The sequence below is a fragment of the Macaca fascicularis genome, chromosome 1 (genome assembly GCF_037993035.2).
Source record: "Macaca fascicularis isolate 582-1 chromosome 1, T2T-MFA8v1.1".
In the NCBI taxonomy this organism is placed as follows: domain Eukaryota; kingdom Metazoa; phylum Chordata; class Mammalia; order Primates; family Cercopithecidae; genus Macaca; species Macaca fascicularis.
In genome coordinates this window covers 111,607,826-111,630,428 of record NC_088375.1, presented here as the reverse complement: position 1 = coordinate 111,630,428, position 22,603 = coordinate 111,607,826, and the positions used below count along the sequence as shown (strand labels likewise).

The following is a 22,603-nucleotide window of genomic DNA, read 5'->3' as shown; positions in this document are numbered from 1 at the left end:
AATTAGCTCATTTTAAAAAATTTGTAGAGACAGAGGTCTCACCATGTTGCCCAGGCTGGTATCGAACTCGCGGCTTCAATCCTTCTTCCCTCCTCAGCTGCCTAAAGTGCTAAGATTACAGGTGTGAGCTATCACACCCTGCTTAATTTTCATATTTGAATTTTATAGACATAATTATTACTGTCCTTTAGATAATTGGGGCAGTAATCTCTTTTAAGTTTTAGAGACTTAATTTATCTGTTCACTTCACTGGAAGAGTATTCCAGTTGGTTTCATAAGAAAATATATTTATAAATCAGAAAAATTCTTTCTACCAAACTAGGGGGCATTTGAAAGCAAATAATTGCATTAAGTAGCATCATTTAAGGTGAAAATAGATGCAATGGTATCTATTAACAATGCTTATCAGTGTGGGAAACAAACTGAAAAAATGAACATTATTAGATCCTTGGAAAACCCTCATTCTGAAAATCTGAGTGATTCTGTGATACCCTTTTGAGTCTTGTATGACATTCTCTTTCTGGAGCATATAAAAGTGAGTAAATCATTTCTTTTTATCCATTTTCATTAAGAGCTGAACTTACTTGATGTTCTGGAGATTATTAAATTTGATTTGTGGCCAGGCGCAGTGGCTTACACCTGTAATCCTAGCACTTTGGGAGGCCAAGGTGGGTAGATCACTTGAGTTCAGAAGTTCGAGGTCAGCCTGGCCAACATGGCAAAACCCTATCTCTACTAAAAATACAAAAATTAGCCAGGCATGGTGTCGCATCCCTGTAATCCCAGCTACTCAGGAGGCTGATGCACAAGAATCGCTTGAACCCAGGAGGCCAAGGCTGCAGTAAGCCAAGATCGTGCCACTGAGCTCCAGACTTGGTGACAGAGCGTGACTCTGTCTTAAGCAAAAAAAAATATTTTGATTTGTATAGTTGTGAGAAGTGCTTATATTGCTGACTCCATTGTTTATTTGTGATCATATAAATCTCTTTTCTCCTGTCTGTAGTGTGATTTAAACTTAATCCTTAAAGGACATGTATTTCAGCTGGTTAGAGTTGTTTAGCTAGTAGAAACCTGAGTACACGAATCAAAGAAAACTGCTCCTTACATGCCACAGACTTAGTTTTCTTTCAGTACTAAGACTTCTTTTAGTATAGTAATTTGTCAAAGTCAAGAGCTCCTATGGAATGAGGTTAGGTGGGAGGGGGGCATTGAGTAGTAAGATCATCTTTATAATAGAGATGCCACTCTTGCAGGTATTGACAGCTATTGGGCCCCAAAAATTGTTACCAAACATTGGAAAGACAAGATATGAGCAACTTCTGATTACTGCAGTCTCAAATATCAAGAAATACCATTATCCTCAGGACAATGAATAGACAATCAAAAGAGACTCACAGACTAGATTAGCTGTCATGTATCACCAAACAGGGACTGGATCCTTGTCAAACACCACCCAACAGAGATTGTCCCCAGAAATTCACTTCATAACATCAAAACCAGAAACCCACACTGATGCCACTGATGGCAGAAAACAATGATGCAAAAATGAGAGAGAGAGAAAGAGAGAGAGGGAGATAGAGGAAGGACCTGCCCAGTTACTATGCTTAGTATATAAAAGCAAAAGAGATCAAGTTTTGCTCATGAACACAGAAGAACCGAGGGAACAAGAGCCAATAGCTCTAACGATCCAGGTCTGCACCAGTGTCCTGAGGATTCTGTTGGCTCCAATGATGGGTCTCAGATGGGCTAATTTTTATGGACATAGTATCTGAAAAAAAATCAGTCAAGAAATAATATAGAGACACTTATCTGCATGCTCATTCTCCATTACTATAGAAGGGAAACTGGCATTAGATGGTTTTCATCAAATAAAATTAAAATCAAGATTTATAAAGAAAAGAGGAAAGGGGAGGAGAAACAAATGACTGGGACCATTGTGACTTTGCTCCCTTTGGATAAGCAACTTGGCAGAAAGCTATCAAAGAGGTCACTGTGACCTGTCTTCTCAGGACCAATGTGACTTGGTCACCACAGGAAACAATTACAGGCTGGGCACAGCGGCTCATGCCTGTAATACCAGCACTTTGGGAGGCAGAGGCGGGCATATCACTTGAGTTCACGAGTTGGAGAGCAGCCTAGGCAACATGATGAAACTCTGTCTGTACAAAAAATACAAAATTTAGCCGGGCATGGTGGTGTATGCTAGTAGTTCCAGCTACTCAAGAGGCTGAGGTGGGAGGATCACCTGAGCCCGGGGAGGTTGAGGCTGCAGTGAGCCATGATTACACCACTGTACTCCAGGTTGGGTGACAGAGTGAGACCATGTCTCAAAACAAATAAATTAAATTTGAAATAGAAACAGGGCCAGGCACAGTGGCTCACAGATATAATCCCAGCACTCTGGGAGGCCATATGGGAATATCACTTGAGCTCAGGAGTTCGAGACCAGCCTAGGCAACATAGTGAGGCCTCATCTCTAAAACAAATATATATATATAAATATATATAATATATAATCAAATATATACATATATTATTATACATAATATATAATTATATATATTTATGTTCATATAATTATAATAAAAATATGTATATATTTGATTATATATAAAATACAATAAAAAAGAAATAATTACAGATGTTGGAGGACCCTAAAAATATCTCAGCCAGGTACAGTGGTTCAGGCTGGTAATCCGAGCACTTTGGGAGACTGAGGCAGGAGGATCACTTGAGCCCAGGAGGCTGAGGCTACTATGATCGTGTTACTGCACTGCCACCTGGGTAGCAGAGCAAGACCCTATCTCAAAAAGTAAAATAAAATGTCTTAGAAGTTTAGCTGTCCATCCTATGCAGCTGAATATCTGTGTGTAATGTCCACTATGTCCTCCTTTTGTACCTCCCCCTTTCTTAAGCCAGGAAGGCACTTGTCCCCTTATTAGAATATCATTGGCACATGGCCGGGCATGGTGGCTCATGACTGTAATACCAGCATGTTGGGAGGCTGGTCAGCAGTTTGAGACCAGCCTGGCCAACATGATGAAACGTTTTCTCTACTAAAAATACAAAAATTAGCCAGGTGTGGTGGTGCAGGGTTGTAAGCTGAGATCACTCCACCGCACTCCAGCCTGGGTGACAGAACAAGACTGTATCTCAAAAAAAAAAAAAAAAAAAAAAAGGAAAGAAAAGAATATTATGGGCACATGTATAGAAAGTTTGTTAGGCCAGGTGCGGTGGTTCACACCTGGAATCCCAGCACTTTGGGAGGCTGAGGCAGGTGAATCTCCTGAGCCCAGAAGTTGGAGCTCCTGGGGCCAACTTAGGCAACATTGCAAGACCCTCTCTCTAAAAAAAAAAAAAAAAAAAAAAAAAAAAAGTTGGATTTGATGGTGCACACCTGTAGTTCCAGTAGTTCCAGCTATTCTGGAGGATCACTAGAGCCAGGGTGCCAGGGGCAGGCAGTGAGTTTGCAGTGAGCTAAGATCACACCACTGCACTCCATCCTGGGTAACAGAGTAACACATAGTCTCAAAACAAAAAGGGAGGGGGGGAGAAAATTTGTTGTGTCGGCAAGTAAATGAAGAAAAGGACATTATTAGAGTTGAGAAATAAATTAGAATATGATTTGGTACCTTTCCCACAGAAGATAAGTTTGCTAATGTGCTGAAATTAGAAGCATTATATAAGTCACGGTGCAGTGGCTCATGCCTGCAATCCTAGCACTTTGGGAGACCTCAGAGGTGCCTGAGCCCAGGAATTTGGGGACCAGCCTGGGCAACATAATGAAACCCCTTCTCCACAAAAAATACAAAAGTTAGCTAGGCCTTTCGGATGCGACAACTGATTATTCCACAGAGACACAACCTTAGTGGCTTAGGACTCTGGGAAGATATAATCTCCCATTTATCTAGTGATCAATAATGCATGAACACTTTAAAAGCTAGAGCAGGCAGCTGGGCGTGGTGGCTCACATCTGTAATCCAGCACTTTGGGAGGCCGAGGCGGGCGGATCACAAGGTCAGCTCATCGAGACCATCCTGGCCAACAAGGTGAAACCTCCCTCTCTACTAAAATACAAAAATTAGCCGGGTGTGGTGGTGTGCGCCTGTTGTCCCAGCTACTCAGGAGGGTGAGGCAGGGGAATAGCTTGAACCTAGGAGGCGGAGGTTGCAGTGAGCTGAGATTGCACCACAGCACTTCAGCCTAGGCGACAGAGTAAGACTCCATCTCAAAAAATAAAATAAAATAAATTAAAAAAAAATAACGTAATGAACTTTTTCATGTCTTTATATATTAAATATTTACATTATTTAAATTGTTCAAAAGCATCAAAGATTCTTCTCTGCTATCAACTTCATTTCATTTATTTTATTGTACCAAACTATCAAGACCATTAATTTAATCTGCAGCTAAATCTATTATTTTTTCATGTTAAAAATTCAACAAGAAAATTTTTCCCTAATGAAACTTCATATTTCAAGTATAAGTAGGCTGGGCGAGGTGGCTCACACCTGTAATCCCAGCACTTTGGGAGGCCGAGACAGGTGCATAACTTGAGGTCAGGAGTTTGAGACCAGCCTGGCAAACATGGTGAAACCCCATCTCTACTAAAACTATAAAAATTAGCTGGGCATGATGGCGTGCACCTGTAATCCCAGTTACTCTGGAGGCTGAGGAAGGGAAATAGCTTCAACCTGGGAGGCGGAGCTTGCAGTGATCTGAGATCACACCACTGCACTCCAGCCTGGGCCACAGAGCAAGACTCTGTCTCAAAAGTAAATAAATAAATAAGCATAAGTAGTAAAAAACAAAATAAAATGAAAAATAAGGCACAGTGTCTTCCTCTGTTATCCAGGCTAGAATGCAGAAGGGCAATCATAGGAGACCAACTTGGAACTTCTGTGCTGAGGCAATCCTCCTGGCTCAGCTTGCCTTGTATTTTTTTAGAGATGAGGTCTTGCCCTGTTGCCCAGGCTGGTCTCCAACTTCTGGCCTAAAGCAATCCTTCCACCTCAGCCTGTTGAGTTTCTGGGAGTACAGGCACAAGACATGCAGCCTAGCATTGTAGTAAAACAGCTTTCAACAAATTCTTAATTTTCTTTCTTTTTCTTTTTATTATTTCTTTTTTTTTGAGTTGAGAGTCTTACTCTGTCACCCAGGCTGGAGGGCAGTGGTGCAATCATAGTTCACTGCAGCCTGCCTCAGTCTCCCTAGTAGCTGAGATTACAGTCATGCATTATCATGCCCGGCCAACTTTTAAAAATTAGCTAATACTTAAAAATTTGTAGAGACAGGGGTTTCACTATGTTGCCCAGGCTGGTCTCCAACTCCTAACCTCAACTGATCCTCCCTCCTCAGCCTCCTAAAGTGCTGGGATTGCAGATATGAGTCACCATACCTGGCTTAATTTTCTTATTTTAATTTTATATAAGTGATTATCATTGTTCCTAAGATAATTGGGGCAGTGACTCCTTTAATATTTTAGAGACCTAATTTGTCTATTCACTTCACTGAAAAAGTATGACAGTTTGTTTCATGAGAAAATATCCTATATTTATAAAGCAGGAGAATTCCTTCCACCAAACTAGGGAGCATTATAAAGAAACGAACTGCGCTAAGTATCATCACTTAAGGTGAAAATAGAGGCAATGGTATCTATTAACAATGTTTATCAGTGAAGGAAATAAACTGAAAATATTAGCATCATTAGATCCTTGGAGGGCCTTCATTGCTGAAAATCTGAGTGATTTTGTGATACCTTTTTGAATCCGGCAGGACATTCTCTTTCCAGGGCATAGAACAGTGGGTGAATAACTTCTTTTCATTTATTTCCATTAAGGAATGAACTTCCTTAATGTTCTGGAGATTATTACATTTGATTTGTATCATTGTGAAAAGTGCTCATATTGCTGATTCTATTGCTTATATGTGATCATATAAATCTTTTCTCTCCTTTCTGTAGTGTGGTTTAAACTTAATATTTAAAGGACATGTATTTGAATTTTTCAGCTGGTTAGAAACCTGAATATACCAATCAAAGAAAACTGCTCCTTATATGCTACAGATTTAGTTTTTTTCCTGGACTAAGATGTCTTTTAGATATAGCAAATTTGTTAAAGCCAAGAGCTCCTACGGAATGAAGTTTGGTGGTGAGGGGGCTGGAGATTGAGTAGTAAGGGGGGGACATTGAGTAGTAAGTAGTAGTAAGTAGTAAGGACAAGTAGTAGTAAGGACATTGTAATAGAGATGCCCTCTTGCAGATATTGACAATTACTGGGCCCATAAAATTGTTACCAAACATTGGAAAGACAAGATATGAACAACTTATCATTGCTGCATCTCAAATATCAGGAAATACCATTATTCTCAGGACAATAAATAGACAACAAAAAAGACTCATAGACCACATTAGCTGTCCAAACAGGGACTGGATCCTTGTCAACACGACGCAACAGAGATTGTCCCCAGAAATTCACTTCATAACATCAAAACAAAAAACCCACACTGATGGCAAAAAAAAAAAAAAAAAAAAGATGCAAAAATGAGAGAGAGAGAGAGAGAGAGAGAGAGAGAGAGACCTGTCCTATAGCCATACTTAGTGGGTAAAAGCTAAAGAGTTCAATTTCTGCTCATGATACTTAATAGAACATAGGGAACATGAGCCAATAGCTCAGTGGGTTCAGATCTGCACCAAGTGCCTGTTGGATGCAGGATTCTACTGTCTCCAATAATATGTCTCAGACGGGCTAATTTTTTTTTTTTTTTTTTTTTTTTTTGAGACAGAGTCTCGCTCTGTCGCCCAGGCTGGGATGTAATGGCGCGATCTCGGCTCATTGCAACCTCTGCCTCTCGGGTTCACACACACCACCACGCCCGGCTTTTGTTTGTTTGTTTGTTTAGTAGAGACGGAGTTTCGCCATGTTGGTCAGTCTGGTCTCGAACTCCCGACCTCAGTTGATCAGAAGTAGGTGAGGTCAGAAAACATACCCTGGGAGAGGCTGGCACAATGCCCAGAACCGCCATCGCTAGGCCTGGGGTTTTCTTCTGTAGTGGATACTAGTATTCACGTAGTACAAGGACAAAACCAATTAGATACTTCTGGGAGTTAAAAAGAGATGAATTTACAGTGCCATTTGAGAAGAGGTTTTAAGGAATTTGCCAGGGTACTGACGCGTAAACCGCAGGTGTAAACCGCAGGTGTAAACCGCAGGTTGAGAGAGAGCTAAGTATTTTCTGTCCATGAAGGTGATAAGCGAGGGCCTGAAGAAAGAGGGAAGGGGGAGGACGCTGGCGCCAGAAATGGGAAAGGGCTGCTTGGGGGCGGGAAGGATGGGTGGGAGTGCTATCTAGAAAGCTGCCTGGCAATGGATGTAGGATGTGGAAGCGAGACATCAAACAAGAAGCTGTCACTTGAATAAAGTTTGAAGAAAGACTAGATATGTAAACGGCAGGAGACAGCAGGGAAACAGGACCCGGCTCCTCGTAAAACTTCCCGCCTTATATTTCAGGGAGGATCGCAGCGCATTTCCGCCAAGACAAGTGAGACTGCGGTTCTGACCTGCGGGCCTCAATGAATATGCACTAGGGACCTGGGCGCTGGGAGAGCCGTTCCCCTACACAAAGTAAGCGTGTTATGTATACAATCCAGCGGTGACACTAAGAGCCCCAAAGGCCCTGTTTTCTTCCCAAAGAACAGCGCCCGTCTGCGTAGTTTGTACCTGGCTCTATGAAGTGAGAACGCATTCCCCCCTAGCACAGAAATCCTACAAACTACTGTGGGGGCTGCAGTTAAGCAGAAGCTGTATAAAAGGTGACTGGGGGCTAGGGAACAACACGAAGATTTTTACAGATCGTGAGAACCCAAGACACTGGAGACCGTGGACCAATCTCTGCAGAAGGCAGCCCCGCATAGAAAGGGAAGAGCTGTGCAGCCTTCTCGGTAGTTACCTTATGTTGCAAGGGCTGAAAGTTCTTATTTCTCCTCTGACAGAGAATCGATGTTACTTACCATTCTTCAGCCTTCCACAATAAGAATAACATTTACACGCCACACAAAACACAAACCTAGTACACAACCTATTCTTTTAACTAAAAAACTCAGGGGAAAGCGCGAACGCAGTCCCCCACTACCACAAATTATGCAGTCGAGTTTCCCACATTTGGGGAAATCGCAGGGGTCAGCACATCCGGAGTGCAATGGATAAGCCTCGCCCTGGGAAAACCACCTTCGTGATCATGGTATCTCCCCTGCCAGGTAAGTATGAGCTCCGGCACCTCTGCCCAGCCACAGCCTCATACGTCTCACCCTTTACACACAAGGTCACTTGCCCCGTGCACTCCCGAGCCCTTCTAGCCCTGGCACACAGCTGGGACTCTCAGGTCCGACCAGCGGTCCTGAACCCGCTCCCACAGCACGGCAACTCCTTCGTGGGAAGCAGCAGCCCCTGCGCTGCCTCATCTACATAGAAGTCGCCCTATCTGTGATGTCACCGACAGTGCCTTTCCCAGTCCCTGCCTTTCTGCCACTCAGCAGACCAACCCGCTGCGAAGCCAGCAAAAGGAAGTGACGTCTGCCTCTGCTTTTGCCCTCCGCCCCCGCATCTGCGCTCTCTCAAAAAAGCTGGTCGTTAGCCTGTGTTGTGAAGCAACCTTTCGGCGGCCAGATGGAGGTTGGGAACCCTTCTTCAAATAATGGCTTTTAATTCGCAGACTAGAACGTTTAGGATTACAAAAGAAACCGGTTCTCTTCACATCCTTATCCTTGGGATGTAGCATTCGCTTGAAATTGGAAGCAGTTTAATATCAGAGAGAAACCATATTTATGAAAGTAAAGAGACTGCTCAGATGACTGCAAACCAGCCTTCCTTACTGATTTTATCACTGGTAATGTTATAAAGACAGTTGTCCAGTTTCATGAATCTTGTAGTTATTTTTTTTATTTTTTTTTGTTTTTTTCCAAATTCAGTATTGTAGAAAAATACGCTGCCCCAGAAGAGATTATTGGATACTCTCAAACGTGGTGTTGGACTTTGTCATCTCTTGCACAGCCATCTCCAGACCTTAGTGCTTACTTCATGTTAGTATTTTATATTCTGCAAAGACAAAAATTAAAATAATCCAAATTTGACACAAATACCTGGGATACATCTTATTTGAGATGTTTAACAAATGTCTGGATCATCTTTTCTTATATTGGATTATGGCGCAAGAAACACTGTGAAGTAAGCAAAGTTGGCATGCCCAAGTCAAAGACCATTTTAATATTTCCAAGTAGATTTGAGACAGAAATAATACAGGGTGGTCACAGGATAACAAATTCTAGGCAGCAGATTTACCTGACTTAAGGCTATGAGCTCATAAGACGCTGAAAAACCAGTGTGGACCAAGCTATCTAAGACTGACTGGACACAATGTGGTGCTGGATTTGACGTAGGTTTTACCTAGGCCCTCATTTTATGCTCATTAACATAGTAAATCACACACCCACCAGTGCCATAACAGTTCTGAGACCAATGTTTGATGTAAAAATGGATGGCACCACAGTTCCGAGACATCTCCACCTTTATCCAGGAATTGTCATGAATATTCCACTCCTTGGTTAAAGTAATCCATCAAGATGAAACCCCAGAACCCATTGTTCTCTCTCAAAGAGAGAACAATGCCCAAAATCCCCTTTCCTGAGTGTGTACTTTTTGCTTTGCAATAAATCTCTTCTTTCACTGTTTGCGGACTCATCCTTGACTTCATTCTTGAGATGGTGTCAAGAGCCTGGACACCACAGCTGGGGTCGAGATCCCACCAGTGTCCGGGGACCTCCCCTAGCCCACCAGTATCACATTCTATTCCATCGCTCAAATCACAAAATATCGAGTGGAGAGTTCTCCTTGGAGACCATAAAGTAAAGATTCTGTGGCATGGTGGCCAGTCAGGCCACTGGAAGTCATGGAAAAATATTGAAAATGAGGGATTAGGTGACAGTATAGTAACTGCTGAATACTAAATACTAAAGCCAGGCCCCATTCCCTGGAGACTGACAGGGAGACACACGGTCCACGTAATAGTGGAGAAATACTTTCTGGGTATCTGACCAGCCTTTGTGGAAAGAACTGGCACCATCCTGCAGATGTAACTGACTGATGGGTTCTTCCTGCCCACTGTACACACAAAATCAATTCGTGGAGACCATGGCATTGCAGTAAAGAGTTTCATTTGACACAGGCCAGCCACAACCTGTGGGAGACAGAGTTACTACTCAAATCGATCTCACTGAAGGCTTGGAGGTAAAGGGTTTTTCAAAGATAGTTTGGTAGGGTGGGGGCTAGGGTTTGGGCAGTGCTGATTGTTGGAGATGAAATCACAGGGGTGTGGAAAATGGCCCTCCCGCATTGAGTCAGCTTCTGGGTGGGGGCTAAGGGACTGGTTGATTTTCGGGCCAAATGGTGCCATCCAGTAGTCAGACATGCAAAAGCCTGAAAAGACATCTCAAGAGGCCAATCTTAGGTTCTACAATAGTGATGTTCTTCACAGCAGTAATTGGGGAAGCTGCAAATCTTGCGACCTCTGGAATAACGGCTGATAATTATTTAACAAGGCATACATCTTAGTAGAATTCAGGCCCCTTTCATCCTTCTAACTTGGTGGCCTTTCATTAGTTTTACAGGGGTAATTTAGTTTTGGGGAAGGTTATCATTTAAACCAACCTTTTTGGCTGTCCCCAACCTTTTTGGCACCAGGGACTGGTTTCATGGAAGACAATTTTTTCATGGAAGGGGATGGTGGATGGTTTCCCGATGAAACTGTTGCACCTCAGGTCATCAGGCATTAGTTACAGTCTCGTAAGGAGTGTGCAATCTGGAATCCCTCACATGTGCAGTTCCCAATAGGGTCCGAGCTCCGATGAGAATCTAATGCCAATGCTGATCTGACAAGAGGTGGAGCTCAGGGGGTAATGCTCCAAAGCCTGCAGCTCACTTCCTGCTGCTCGGCTGAGTTCCTAACAGGCCATGGACCAGTACCTGTCTTGTGGCCCTGGGGGTTGCAGATCCCTGATTTAAACTATAAACACAATTTTTCCCAAAGAGAGCTTGGGAGAAATTGCACAGGAATGAGCAAAGACAGCCAGCCTGTGAGGCTAGAACCAAGATGGAGTCAGCCATGTCAGCTTTCTCTTATTGTCAGAATTTTGCAAAGGCAGTTTCTGAGGGACTACACTGGACAGTTGTTAAAAACATCAGACAGATTTTATTGTATGTACTACAGTAGGCGACACATTTTATTGTATGTACTACAGTAGGCAAGAGAGACCAGCAGAGAACTGAGCTCAACCTCAAATACAGCAGGAAGAGTTGAAGATTATAGCCAATTGGCAAGATAAGAAAGTTAGTGGATGGAAAATTACTAAGAGGAACTTGATTAGCTATCAAAGGTGGTTGGGAGGACTCTTGCTAAACTAGACTCAACAGTACTCTTTTCTAAAACTGGACTTGGCAAGCAAAGAACTAATAGAGAAAAGGGCTCAGAGGAATCTACTAAGGTTTGGTCAAAGATGGAGTCCTTGTCAACTCTACATTGAAGCTTCTGCAAATAAAGACCAATCAAATGAAAAAAAGCAAAGGCTATTTATTCTGAGTTTGCTATAGGAGGGAGTCAGTCACTGTTACTTGTGTTTTGGCAGAGACTTGAAGGCAGTCAGAAGGGTGGGAAAGCTTTTTAAAAAGAAAGGCTTCAGGTATGCTTGGACTGGAGGCTGTCAGCATGGTGAAGCTGTAGATAGATGAAGAAAATCAAAATATTTTACCCCAGAATATATTTCTTTGGCATATTTTAAGATGGCTGTCAGCCAGCAAACAGAAGTAACTCTGCAAAACTATCTTTTGTAGGGGAAATTTTCACCTGGAGAGAATCTGCATTAATCCAGCCTTCCCTTGTCAGGATTGAGAAATAAAAATAAGCCCTAGGCCCTACAACCAACTGAACCGACCCCCTCTTGGCTGACAGGACCGCAGAGAAACCTTGAAAGCTGTTTCTGGCTGTGACAGGATAGGAGGTCGGACATGCCCCCTTAAAACCCCTCCCTCCCTAACTGCCATTATGAGATGAGGCAGGAGAGCAGCAGAGGGAATTGGAAGTTGGATAAAGGCAGAATGAGTAAAGGCAGAAACAGAAGCAAGGAGATGTGGCAGGAGAGCAAGAAGCAAGATAAAAGGCAGAAGTTGAGCAGCCAAAACAAAAAGTAAGATTAAAAAAAGCAAGCAAGGCCAGGCGCACTGGCTCACGCCTGTAGTCCCAACATTTTGGGAGGCCAAGGCAGGTAGATCGCCTGAGGTCAGGAGTTTGAGATCAGCCTGGCCTACATGGCGAAACGCCAGCTTCACTAAAAATACAAAAAATTAGCTGGGCGTGGTGGTGCACTCCTGTACTCCAGACTACCCAGGAGGCTGAGACAGGAGCATTGCTAGAACCTGGGAGGCAGAGGTTGCAGTGAGCTGAGATTGCGCCACTACACTCCAGACTGGGCAACAGAGGCGACTCTGTCTAAAACAAAGAAACAAACAAACAAACAAACAAAAAAAGGAAGCAAGGACCCCATTGCTGGCAAGATCCAAACCAGTAAAGGGGCAGCTCCTCAGAGATAGACATGTGCATTCGAGAAAAAAAGTATCCTTAACATTACTCTATATGATAATCAGCTCATTAAAACTCAGGCATATGGACTGCATACCATGCATGTACTTAAAATTATGGGATGGAGGCAACATGCAAGCACACAAGCGCCAAAGTAACTAAGCAACCCACCTATCAATCTAAAGGCGAACAATGGCTAAAGATTAGGCATCCTTGTGAAGAGAAGAAAAAAAAAATCACACATAAAAAGACCCAAAGTACATCAAACTAATACTGATCTCATCTCCCAGAGGTCAGCCCACTCTCCCCACTCCGAGAGTGTTACTGTACTTAATAAACTTTTGTTTTGCTTTGCTGCTTTGTATGTGTCATGTACAATTCTTTGTTTGGGACACCAAGAGCCTGAAACTGCACGGCACCATCTGGTAAGAATTAGGACTTTTTTCCCTAAGGGTTAACAAACCAACTCTTTGGAAAGACTTGCTTCACTACTGTTATCAACCAGCAGCCTGATACTTTCCCTGCCTTTTGTGGTTTTGACAAAGCAGCCAAGCAGCATTTCCTCCTGGTAAGAGACCACCGACCTAGGAATGATTCTGGCCAGACTACAGAGGATGTGCAGTGAGGGTTTTCATGTCCTCTGCTTCAGCTTTTGATGTCAGAGGGCTGCAAACTCCACTCTCAGATAGCTAATGCCACCATTTTATGAACAGGGTCCCCATGGAGAGGCACGAAACTCAATTGCACATCTGCACGTTTCCTCTTATAAATATTCATATTGGAATATTATTAGGTATTGCTCCAGTGAAAGATACATTTGCAGAATGTACTCAAATTAGAAGCATTATATAAACACTATAATGTAGCAATGGTGCATTCAGTTCTCTACACTATAGAAATATCTGCGGTGTAGACATTTCCACAATGACCAAAGATATGTGTACCAGAATAGTGACTGCAGCATTCTTTGTAATCCTAAAACCATGAAACCAACCTCATCCCAAAAACATTTTTTTTCTTTTGAGATAGAGTCACACTCTGTTGCCCAGGCTGGAGTGTATACCGATCTGAGCTCCCTGCAGCCTCCACCTCCCAAGTTCAAACGATTCTCCTGCCTCAACCTCCCGAGTAGCTGGGATTACAGGCACATGCCACCACACCTGGCTAACAAAAACATTTTGAAAAGGGTTAAATAAATCATGCACAAACTGGGGAAAAATACTGTTTTCAAAAATGATGGAGAGGATCACTATGATGATGACTGATTCCACTGGTCACATTATTGATAGAACAATCAGTAAATCCAGTAACATTCTGGAGATACTACTGGACTCCTATTACTAAAATACGAAAAAATGGAGGCATGTAAATTACTCATCTAAGCGTATAACGGACTGAATTAGAATTTTATCACACCAGAAGTGGGTTCCTAGGTCTCTGTTTCAGCTTTCCTGTGTTACACAGGTGTAACCCCGCCATTTCAGGAGATACCCGGTTTAGAATCTGGTTGGGAAGGTGGGCTGGCCCTTGACATGGAACAGTCATAAATTAGTGGCTTGGGACTGGCCCGCGACATGGATCAGTCATAAATTAGTGGCTTGATACTAAGGGAAGATAACATTTCCCCCATTTGTCTAGTGATTGTCAATGCGTGAATGCTTTAAAAGTTGCAATAAGCGTCCCTGGGTGGGCTCGAACCACCAACCTTTCGGTTAACAGCCGAACGCGCTAACCGATTGCGCCACAGAGACAAGGACTGCTAGTTCTACTACGCGATATATGAAGGGCGCACTCACTAAACTTCCTCTGTCCCGTTTATTCTCAGGGCCCGCCCGGCAGGACGACTGAGCAAGGCCTTGGAAAACCAGAGAGATTAGAGCGGTGAGTTGCGCTGGTCACGTTGGACACCTGCGCGTTAGGAGATTTTGGAGCCAGACGGAGAGCCGAATGGCCTTCGCCTGCCCTGCCCCTCTCCTGCTTCAGAAGCCCCCAGAAACTCCCCGGTCGGCGACCCAGCCCGAGCAGCCTGGGGTCCCAAGGGAAGCTGAACACCCGGCGGGCTCCCGGGATGGTTCTTCCCGTTCTTTGTGCCGCCTTCACCAAGTGAGGGAGCCTGTGCCCACCCTGCCCAGTTGCTTTCGGGGCCGCTGCGGAGCTTTCGCTGCAGTCTTCGGATCCTGTGTTCCGCACGGGGGCTCCACCAGGGCAGGGATGGTGGCGAGGGTCGTTCCTGGGTCCCCTTGCGGGGAGCAGGGTCTGGCACTCACCAGGGCGGACGACTAGGACTTGCCGAATGAATCCATCGTCGCCTTTAGCTTTCAGTCCTTTGAAGAGCCCTAAGAGTGGAAATCAAGAGGTTTTTTCAATGGGGAAGTTCTGTTTACAAAGCGTTGATTTCTCGACACCCCCGCGGGGCGGGCAACTGGCAGGGCCTCCGGTGCACCTTCTGCGCGGTGGAGCCGCGGGGGCTCAGCTGGGCGGTGGTCGGGTCGTGGGACCGTAGGGCGGGAGCAGCGGAAGGGAAAAGCAAAAGCTGGGAAAGAAGCCGGGGAGCGGCGGACCAGACCTCCAGACCTCCTGAAAGGCTCGTGCAGAGGCACAGGTGGGATCTTCTGGAAGTGAGAATTGTTTTTGTTTATTTATTGTAGCAGAATGGGGAAATGGAGAGAGAACCTGAAAGAGCCCCAAACTCGAGGACCTGTTGCTCCCATAGAATAACATCTTCCAGAACTAGACAGAAACCTAGGCGTCTGGGAACCCTGAAATCCATGGAGGAGTAGCATCATCATGACCCTCTGTGTTCCTTTTTGCAAAGGACTTGCTTCCATTGTTTGTTTGTTCAATTGTCTGTTAAATAAATAAATAAAACCCTTTTCATATCTCTTTAAAATTACTTTGGTTCTATTATTTTATGATTACAAATAATGCTGCAGTCATCATTCTTGTACACTTCTCATTGCCCACTGGTATATTTCTATAGGGTAGAGGCCTGGAGAGCAGTTGTTCCAGCATAGTGGAAATAAAATAGCTTTTATTTCATTCCATTTTCTTTCCTTTGTTGCTTTATTAGCTATTACCCTTTTCTTATTTCAGTGGCTGCATTAGGGTTTCTGGGATACATCTTTAATTTATTACAGTCTGCTTTCAATTGTCATTATACCTCCCTTTCTGACCTTTATCCTAGTGTTATGTAATTTTACTTTATTTATTATAAGCTTTGTGATTATTATTACTTTTATTTATTATGTCAAATATTTTTTAAAATATTTAAATTATAAGAAAACATATAGTACATGCTTTCTAAATGCCATTTCCAATATTGGTTTCTTTGTATGGGCCCACATTTTTATCTGGTATCCTTTTGCTTCTGCTTGGAAGACTCTTAAGATTTCTTGTAGCATGGGTTGGTGAATTCCTTTAGCTTTTGTATGTTTTTCAGTATCCTTATTTCACTCACAGTTTTGAAATTTTATTTTTGCATAGAATTCTAGGTTACCTTTTTTTCTCTAGGTACTTAAAAAATGTTGCCATTTATGAAGCATTGTCATTATAATATCATCTTTCTTTCCTGTGTTTGTAAAAATGGCATAAAGCCAGTTTCTCGTGCTGGTTATATAATTTTCGGATTGTGTATTTAAATTTAAAATATTAAATTTTACTAAAAAACTAAAAATATTAATCATGAATGTCCTAGATTCATCTTAAGTTCCACCAACAGTGCGCTTAAAATGTGCCCAACCTGAGAGTCAAACCTACCTGCTGACGTGTAATTTGTGTTTGTGAGACATTCTCAACAGCATTTGCTTTCCCCAGCCGAGTGATTTTCCTCACATCTGAATGTCTTCAGTGCAAAAGGAAACCTTTTTCTTTGCAAAAATAAACTATTCTTACTTCAAGTAAGTGCATTAAAAACAACCTTCTCAGTTGCATCCCTGGAATCCATGGAAAGCCTGAGAGAGACAATCAAGTGCTTCAGGATCAAGAGCTAAACAGGGGAGGACAAAGCGTGGCTTCTTCACTAGGAGTCAAGCCAAAATCAACTGATTTGGTCACCAATGGAGACTGGAACTCGGTTCACCAGTGAGGTGAGGATCCGGCCCAGAGGAGGTGGACTTTCTCTTCGTGGTGCCTTCAGATGGGAAATCTCCTAGGATTTCTTTCTTTCCCTTTGATCTACTTCCAACTCTCCCGTTCTATTTCTTCAAGAGTTTTTTCGGATTCCTACTGAGAAGGAACTAAGGGCCGGTGCCCTTCCCTACCGGTCCCTCTCTGGTTGGGTGTCTTTGGCGCCCAAGCTCACCTGGAACTTTGTTGCTTGCCTGAGACAGCGAGAGGACCAAGGAGGGCGGTGGGTGAGGTGGGAACCCCAGAGTCACCTCGCACCTGCGCCTCCTGGGTTCCTAGCAAATTGAATAAATGCCCCCTGGAGCTTCTCTGCAGATCATAGGGAAGGGGAGGGTGGCTGCTGACCCAGCGGGAGAAGCTTCAAGAAGCATCGGGAGGACCTGGCCCTGACCCTGGGCCTTGAAGACAGGCCTGACCAGGCTGATTTTGACGAGTAGGCCCAAAGAAAAGGTTCAAAGGCGGCCCAAACCCTGACCCCGAGATTAAGGCTCTTAAATAAGTCTGACAGTTTTGAGAATCATCATTAGAATCGATCCCGCCTGTATCAGGAGACTCCTTTGCCAAAATTCAGAGACCAAGAAAGAGAAAGATTGGGCAGATCAAAGTCTGTAATTAACCCAAACAGGAAACATAATTCTTCTGAAAAACAGTATGTGTGCTATGAGAAAAAGACTAGCCTCAAGGAGAATCTGTTTTTTTGGCTTGAGTGTAGGGAAGAATGGAGTTGCCACCAACAATGGTGCATTGAAACGGTAGGTGCATCAGGATGTAGACATCAAGGAATTAAAAATAATTTACCTCCAAATACATTGCTTTGACATATTTTGAGATGTCTGTTTAGAAAGCCAGCTGCAGACATAGCCCTGCAACGTTATCTTTTGTTGGGGAGATTTGCATATGTAGGGAGTCTGCACTGATGCAGCCAAGTCTTTCCTTGCCCAGATCTAGGAAAGATGAACTGAGAGTCTGACACCTGTAAAGGTCTGAAGGAAACTTTTAGGGTTTATTCTCTCTGAGCGCTGCTACCTGTAAGGTTTCATTTACATATTAAGACCAACTTTGCTAGCCAAGCCTCCTCTTCTCTGCCTCCCATAACCTGTCTTGCCCACAATAAATGGATACACCACTGACTCTGATGGAACCTGGTTTTGGCCATGCTTTGAGCCCTCATTCATTCTGTTACCTTGAGATGGGATATAAGCTTCTGCATCCCATTATGGGTAGGGTAGGGTAATCACTCTGTGGCCCTCCCCATGTACATGTCAGTATATTTTATGCCTTTTCTCCAACTAATCTGCCTTTTGTGACTTGATTTTTGAGTGAAACTTCAGAGGGTTAAGAGGGAGGGATTCCACTGACCCCTACAGTTTTGGAGCTGTAAGCAGGATAGCAAAGCTCTGCTCTTCTGGAAGCTGCAGCGAAGAACCCAGGATCTGATCAGTTGTCATAGGGTAATAAATTTTTACCAGCCAGGCTCCCAGCCTCCTTCTCTATGTGGAATCTGATCAAGTGGACAGGAAAAATCACTGTTTCTTTTCCCTCTCCAAAATCTTGATTAATGGGAGAAAAGGATTTGTGTGACTAGTCTTGGGTGTAGTGACTCTGGTGTGCTTTTTGGTACTTTGTGGTACCAATTCAAATTGTTTAATCCCTTTCTTCCCAGAAATTGTCTGTTCCTTTGTCTTTGTCTCTATGTGTTATTCTGTCATAAAAGAGGGTACTGGTTGAGGTTCCTTCTCATCTTATTTGATGCCCTTGAGAGCTTGACTTGTGACCAAGTGGGAGCATTTTCTCTTGTTTTCCCCTATCTGGTAAGAGGTGGTAACTTTCAGGTTATAGTAGGTGGCCTGTCTGAAAATGGCTGGGAACCCGAGCACACTTTTTGTTCTGACTATGTCAAGTTCTTGGGGTTTGTCTTAAGAAATCTCATCCCTTCGAGGCTTTTGTCATCTTAACTCTTATTGCCTGATTAGTCCTAAGAAAGCTCAATCCCAAGAGGGCCTACATGGTATCACAGACTCACAAGTCTGTGACTAGAAGCCCCCACAAATATGTGGGTTGCTGGAGGCAAGTATCATCCTTAACCATCTGTGGCCTACTCCTTACATTGAACTTTTCTCTTGGAGGGCAATCTTTGGGATTGCCTCTTCTATGACCTTCCCAGGAAGTTAACCTGGAAAATGACATCCTGGGCTTTCCACAAAGAGGCTATTTGGTTGCATTGCTATTGGAATAATTACACCATTGGAAATTCTAGTTGCCAGTGGACTGAAGATGGATCCCTTAAATTAGACACTTGAATTTAAAAAAAATTAGAGATCTCTTATTTTAAAAAGTTGATGGAAGATCAAGTTAAAAGAAAGGCACATGCTAGTGTCATAGCTACCCTTAAAATGCTCTATCTTGCAGTTCAGTACTTAAAGTTCTGTGCTTTTGCTGCCATAGCCTGGGTTCAATTTCCAGTCAGGGAATCAGTTTATTTTGGCTTGATATTTGTGTGGCTTTTGATTTTTTGGAATACCCATTTATTGATCCTTTCCCCTTTCATGGGCAGGTTTTGTTTGTTTGTTTGTTTGTTTATTAAGACGGGGTCTCACTCGATCACCCAGGCTGGAGTGCAGTGGTGCAATCTCGGCTGAATTAATCAAGGACCTATGGCTTCCAACACCATCAGTTGCCTGTACTCAGCCACCTTCAGCAGTGCTATCTGGCTCTAGTGAGCAATAGCATTCCAGGAGAGGAGAGAAAGCTGCACAAAGGCCTGGTTTTTGTGTCCCCCCATCTAGACAGACATAGTAGCATGCAGGGACAAAGCGAAAGAGAAGAGTAGGCAGAGACAATGTGAATCTGTTCACCACATATTGTAAATGCATTTAAAAATATTCTTAGCTCATATTTGCAGGTAGCACTAACTATGAAGTTGTTGGACTGAGGACTTTATTTGTGACTCTCACCATCTTCAAAGTCAGCAATGAAGGGTTTCTTCCTCATTGAATCACTAACATATTTTGGATCTCTCTGACTTCCTAGTTCACTGACCTCTGACCTCTAGACCCAGACTTTAAAGGCCCGTGTTATTACATTAGTCAACCTTTATAATCTCCCCATTTTAAGGTTAATTTAATTGTATCTGCAAAATCTGTTTGCCATGCAATGTAACATAATTATGTAATCAGCAACCATAAGAAAGCTGAAGTGAGTTTTAAACCAACCCAATTGTCCCCTAGAACTGATGTTTACGGTTTCTTTTGAATAAACATAGAAATTGACCCTTTCAGTCTTGAAATTTGAGAAAGTTACATTTGTATTATCTGAGTTCCTTTCTCAGGAAAGCAACCATCCGGCCTTCCAGATAGTATCAAAGAACTGAAATTTACCAGCGTACCACATCTGGACAATGAGATGTCAGACCCCTTATTCCATCATAATTGCCTAAGTGACCACATGCTTCCTGTTGACCAGTTCCTCTTTCTTACCTCTCTGTAATTCCTGTTTTCCTGCATGTAGTTCCATTTCTTCCCTGCTATCTAAACTCTGAATTTTCATTGATCAAGAAGATGGATTTGAGACTGATCTCCCATCTCCTAAGTTGTGGTACGTGATGAAAGCCTTTTTCCCTGGCAATACTAGTTGGTTCAGTGATTGGCTTTCTGTGCAGTGAGCAGCAAGTATTAAGTCAAACCTCTGGTGTTTCAGTAACAATTATCCTAATACCAGACAAAATAAACAAGAGACTTTAAGACAAAAAAGTTACCAAAGACAATGAGGAATATTTTGTAATGATAAAAGGGTTAATCCATCAGGAAGAGAGTACAATTATAAATACACATGAATCTAACAGAGCCTCAAAATGCAGGAAGCAAAATCTGACAGTATTGAAGAGAGAAATACTGAGACAATTTAACAATAGTAGATGGAGACTTTAATACCACAACTTTCAATAATGGATAGAGCAACTATGCAGAAGACCAATAAAGAAATAAAAGATTTAAATAACATAACCTAACAGACATCTATAGAATACTCCACTCAACAGAAACAGAATACACTTCCTCTCAAGCACACATGGGACGTTCTAATGAATAGACCATATGCTAGCCCTTAACATAAATCTTAATAAATTTAAAAGGACTAAAATCATATAGCTTCTGATATATCTCATAAACTAATACTATTAAACACTATAGTTTCAGGTTAGCATGTAGGGTATGCAGTTTGTTGGTCCTGCTTCCTTCTGTTTGTCATGAATGTGGAGGTGACCATGGTTACACATGTGTAGGCCAGTAGCCCAGGAAAGTCAGGCAGCTGAAGGGAAAGGACAGATATTCCATAAGAGTCTCCCTATCTCAGTCTCACAAAACCAGGGAGGAATTGATACATAGGAAGCGAAGAGGTATATCAGAGGATCACTTCTCTTCTGTCTATCTATGCCTGTCTTTAAAACCTCAGTTTCTCTCCCACTAAACCCCATTGCACAGGAATGCTGTTGATCACCACCAACCACCACAGACTCATGACTTTGATTTTTACCATGATCTGTCTGAGAATATATCCTCAGGCCAATGGCTTTGGCTCAATGCAAATCATTAGTGTTCCATAAAAACTGCTTCAAACATATAGTTACAGTTTATAAATCATTCCAAATTAGGTGGCCACTACATGTATTTAAAGAGATATACATACATTATTTCAGTGATTGTGATAAATTGGAAAGAAAGCCTGTGGAGTTAGAATGAAAATCATAAGTGACAAGCAAAAAATATGTATATAGAGATTATAACACAAAGCAACCCACACATAGAAGAGGAAATTGGAGTTAGGAGCTATGAATACCAAACTTGTCCTCAAGTTAAGTGAAAAGCCAACATGGGCCAGGTGTGGTGGCTCACGCCCATAATTCCAATACTTTGGGAGGCCAACGTGTGAGAATAACTTGGGCCCAGGAGTTTGAGACCACCCTGGGCAACATAGTGAGACCCCATACACAAACACACACAAAATAGCTGAGGGTGGTGACATGTACCTGTAGTCTGAGCTGTTCAGGAGGCTGAAGCAGGAGGATCCCTTGAGCCTGGGAGTTTGAGGTTGCAGTGAGCTGTGATCATGCCATTGCACTCCAGGTTGAGCAGCAAAGCTAGACCCTGTCTAAAAAAAAAGAAAAAAAAAAACCTAACATGGGTCCCCAGTGGGGGAAAAGATGCCACTATAACATTGGTTTGCAGCAAGAAGTATATTAAGACACTGACCAAAATCCTTGTATTACTTATTTTGCTTTTATTTTTTGAGACAGGGTCTCACTTTGTCATCCAGAATGGAGTGCAGTGGCATGATCTTGGTTCACTGCAGCAAAAAACACTTGAACTCAAGCGATCCTCCTACGTCAGTCTCCTAAATAGCTGGGACTACAGACACGCCACACTATGCCCGGCTAATTTTTTTTTTCTTTTTTTTTGAGGTGGAGTCTCACTCTGTTGCCCAGGATGGAGTGTAGTAGCGCTATCCCCATTTACTGCAAGCTCTGCCTCCCGGGTTCACGCCATTCTCCTGCCTCAGCCTCCCAAGTAGCTGGGACTACAGGCACCCGCCATCACACCCGGCTAATTTTTTGTATTTTTAGTAGAGACGAGGTTTCACTGTGTCAGGCAGGATGGTCTCCATCTCCTGACCTCATAATCCACCCGCCTCGGCCTCCCAAAGCGCTGGGATTACAGACATGAGCCACCATGCCCAGCCCTATGCCCAGCTAATTTTTAAAAATTGTTTGTAGAGGCAGGGTTTTGCCCTGCTGCCCAGGTTGGTCTCAAACTCCTGAGCTCAAGTGATCCGACCACCTTGGTCTCCCAAAGTGGTGGGA

General features: G+C 43.0%; 1 long non-coding RNA gene and 2 other non-coding genes across 3 annotated transcripts; 1 reads left to right on the top strand and 2 right to left on the bottom strand.

Annotated features, from left to right (window-relative positions):
- Positions 1 to 8,098: 8,098 nt before the first annotated feature.
- On the bottom strand, positions 8,099 to 8,262 carry LOC123570611 (U1 spliceosomal RNA). The gene has a single exon (XR_006694884.1). It is a non-coding gene; the product is annotated as a U1 spliceosomal RNA (small nuclear RNA).
- Positions 8,263 to 14,301: 6,039 nt separating this feature from the next.
- On the bottom strand, positions 14,302 to 14,375 carry TRNAN-GUU (transfer RNA asparagine (anticodon GUU)). Its single transcript has one exon. It is a non-coding gene; the product is annotated as a tRNA-Asn (tRNA).
- A 66-nt stretch (positions 14,376 to 14,441) lies between these two features.
- On the top strand, positions 14,442 to 15,514 carry LOC135971421 (uncharacterized). The gene is made up of 2 exons (XR_010587604.1): positions 14,442 to 14,505; positions 15,273 to 15,514. It is a non-coding gene; the product is annotated as an uncharacterized lncRNA (long non-coding RNA).
- Positions 15,515 to 22,603: the final 7,089 nt, after the last annotated feature.